Source organism: Laetiporus sulphureus, assembly GCF_001632365.1.
Source record: "Laetiporus sulphureus 93-53 unplaced genomic scaffold LAESUscaffold_17, whole genome shotgun sequence".
NCBI lineage: Eukaryota > Fungi > Basidiomycota > Agaricomycetes > Polyporales > Laetiporaceae > Laetiporus > Laetiporus sulphureus.
The window spans coordinates 132,344-136,027 of record NW_024468526.1 but is presented as its reverse complement, the minus strand read 5'-3'; positions in this window follow the sequence as shown (position 1 = coordinate 136,027).

Sequence of the window (3,684 nt, the reverse complement as noted above, 5' to 3'; positions counted from 1 at the left end):
AGTACACCTTCGACTTTAGCAGGGTCCATCTGTACTGAGTTCTTGCTGATGATCATGCTAAGATACTCGATTGAGGACTGTTCAAAGAAGCATTTCTCCGGTTTGGCATATAAGTCATTGTCCCGGAGGTGCTGTAGAACTGCTTTTACTAGTCGTCGGTGTTCATCGAGATCGTCCGTAAATATGAGGATGTCGTCTAAGTAGACTACCACCTTTCCAGTGCGAATCAAGTCTTCGAGGACCGTATTCATCATTGTTTGGAAGGTGCTAGGAGCATTGCAGAAACTGAAGTACATTACGGTGGGTTCGAAGAGGCCACGATGTGTAATGAAGGCAGCTTTCTCTTCATCCCCTTCCTTAATCCTTATGTTGTTGAACCCCCATCTCAGATCAAGCTTCGTAAATATACTAGTATGTGAGAGCCTGTCGATGAGGTCCGAAATGCGTGGGATTGGGAACTTGTTCTTTTTTGTGACTGCGTTGAGGTTCCTGTAATCTTGTACGAGCCTCAGTGATCCGTCTTTCTTTTTGACAAAGAAGACAGGTGCTGCAGTTGGACTCCTTGATCTCTTGATGTAACCTTTGGCCAACTCTTGGTCTATCCACGTGTCGAGCGAATTTCTTTCCTGTAGGTTCATAGGATATAACTTTGCCGGGCATGGTAACGATGCCTCTGGAACAAGTTCGATTGGATGATCGTAGGGCTTTCTTGTGGGCATTCGTTCTGACTGCTTCTTGGAGAACACATCGCCATACTCGTGGAAGTGTTTGGGGACATAGGCTGACCAGTAGTCTTTGTCCTGTTCTCCTTTTTGTGGTGCTCTATCCTGATTCCTCTTGGTGTCAAGACCCATAATGAGCGATGCTACGGCTTGTGCATCAGGGTCTTCTGATAATGACACCCATCTAATGAAGCTGTCCATGTCGTTCCAGTTGTCACCTAACTCCTGGGAACCGATGAACTCCATCAGGTCTTCGATGTGGGGGATGTTTGTGTCTTCCAGGTCCTCCTCCTGGATTGCTACCTGTGAGGGTGTGCATCTTTGTGGGCACCGGGTGAAATCGACTGAGTTTTCCCCAATCCACTTCGGGATTATGCTCCTTAAGGAAACTCATGCCTAGTATAACGTCTTTATGTCCTATATCGGTGACCAAAAGGCTTTGCCTGCTTGTGTGGTTTCCGATGGTTATACTCAGAAGAACCCTTTTCTTAATGGTTCCACCCTTGTTATGAGATGCATCTGCATTGTAAAAAAAACCCTGATCTCCTTCTCAAGTGAGATCGTAGCGAGATTCAACTGATCAACCAGCCGTGGGTTGATGTAGCAAGAATATGCTCCTGAGTCGAGGAGCGCCTCAGTCTGGACTTCCCTTACTCCCTGTTTGAGGTGAACAGGTAAATTGATCACGTGTTTTGATGAACCAGTAGATGCGATGTATAAAAAACTTGATACTGGTACATGCGAGAGCGAGTAGGTACTATTACAGTGTCTATGGGAACTCTGGCCAGACCTCAGAGAACCCGCCGAAGAAAATCCTCATCATCTTCTACCTCCGTGATCCTAGCTGCTTCGACAGCTGGTTCTGGTTCTGCCTCCTTTTCCTTTCCCTTCGCGTCGGAGCTGGCGATGAAAGCACGGACTGCTTCATATCTCACCTTGCTGTCGTCGGAGATGTCTGAGGCTGCATTTGAAGAAATTGCCCTTGTTGCTTGACCCCGCTTTGGCATTTCGAATTTGCCTTTGTACTTGGGGTCTGGGCATCGCTGTTTAAAAATGAAGGGGCGTTTCCCACATCATACACACAGCTTCTTCTCCAGCCATCCTTCTTGTTCCTTGGTGAGGGTGGATACTCGATCCACAACCATTGCGTTGGGGTCTTTTGGGGCCCGTGGTGCTGATGATGATGATGTTGTAACCGTTCCGCGTTGTCCTGCCTTGTCGGCTCTGAACTTGGACTCTTATTGAAGGCATAGGTCGAGATAATCTGGGCATGTGATGGGGTCAGAAATTCCTAGGCTGTCTCGTGTGACCATTGCCTGGCGTACGTCCTTGCTTCGGTGTTCAGCAATGTAACCGATGAGTGCAGTGTGCCCTAAGTTGGTCTTAGTGGCCCATTGGCGGAACTGTTCTGCAAAGGATACCATCGTGGGATACGTCTTGCCACAGATATCCTTCACATGCTGCTGCGTGTCCTTGTCCAGGTCGAGGGTTCTGTAGTTCACTTTGAGAATGTTGATGAAGTCTTCCCATGTGCCAAGTGCCTGCCGTGCTGCTGCTCTGGTCGCATATTTGGACATGTATGTGAACACGCCACCTTCCAAATGCAGCAGAGCCACGGTGATCTTGTGCTCATCATCATTGATCTCATTCCACTGCATCCATATACCGAGTTGTTAGAGCCAATCTTCCAGACTTCCTTTGCCCGAGTAGTGTGGAGGCTCAGCAATTTTGATGTGGGGTTTGTGTGATTGGACCGTGCCGGATGTTTGACCTTGCATCACAGTGACGCCGCTTGCTTTGAGCGAAGCTAGCTCATGTCGCAGCTTGACGTTAGCTGCCTTGATTTCCATCATTTCTTGGCCTGTATCGAGCATTGCCGCCTGGGTTCCTGTGAGCTCATCGTTCAAAACTGTCATATGCGCATCTTGCGTGAGGATCCTATCCTTGAGCTTTCCGATCTCCATCTGGAGCATTCCCTCCTTGAGTCGGTGTTCGCTCTTGTTGTTTTGGATCAGCGACTCGAAGGCTTTCTTGTGCTCGTACATCTTGTTTCCGAGCACATTGTAGACCTTGGCGACTTCGGTACTGACCGTGAGCTTCATTGCCACAATAACCCATTCGCAGATGTGGTCCGGGACTTCTCCGAGAGCGAACTGTCTGAGCGCATCTTCTAGATGCTCGAACTGGTGTCCGTCGAATTCTCAGATGGGGGGAACATAGGCGGGTAAGAGTGATGGGGTTGGAGACGCTGGTCCTCCAACTTGCGATGCAGAATCCTGCAGTCCTAGTGCAGGTTCTGGTGAATTGCGCTGCGAGGCGCGTGGGGTGCTTCCATCATGTGCTGACTCAACATTTGTATGCAGAATATCATCCATTCTTTGCCTGAACATGGATGCGTACGCACGATCGGCTCCTTCCATTGTGATATAGATGTAGTTAAACTAATTGAAAATGAAGCCTAGGTACTGCTTGTCCTTGACTTTCCCAATCTCCCTGATGATCTCGTCTAACCTCTGCTGCTTCCCTATCTCCTTGAAGTTGATTCTTCCTATTTCTAGGCAGCACGTGTTGATGACCTGTTTGTCGATGAAGGTGTATTTGCGAGTTCCCATGTAGAGGTCTGCGCAGACTTTGTCTAACTCCGATGCGAGGAGTTGCACCTTCTTTCGTTTGTCCTGATCAATTCTCTCCCAGAATGCTCCTAATATCGGTTGTAGTCTGAAGCGGGTAGCGGAGACCTGCTTCTTGAGTGTTTCGATGTGGAGGGTGGGCCTGACTTTGGATGGAAGAGGGCGAATGGGTCGTGCGTGTGTGTTGACCTTAACGAAGTTGGGAAGGGGTCGCACTGGCTGTGGAGCAACAATGATGGGGAGAACGGCGTTGGAGGTTATAAGCTCTGGGGGTGGTGCCGGCTTGCGAATACCAGTGGTAAGACGTCCCTTTCTGGGCTTGTAGCATTCGA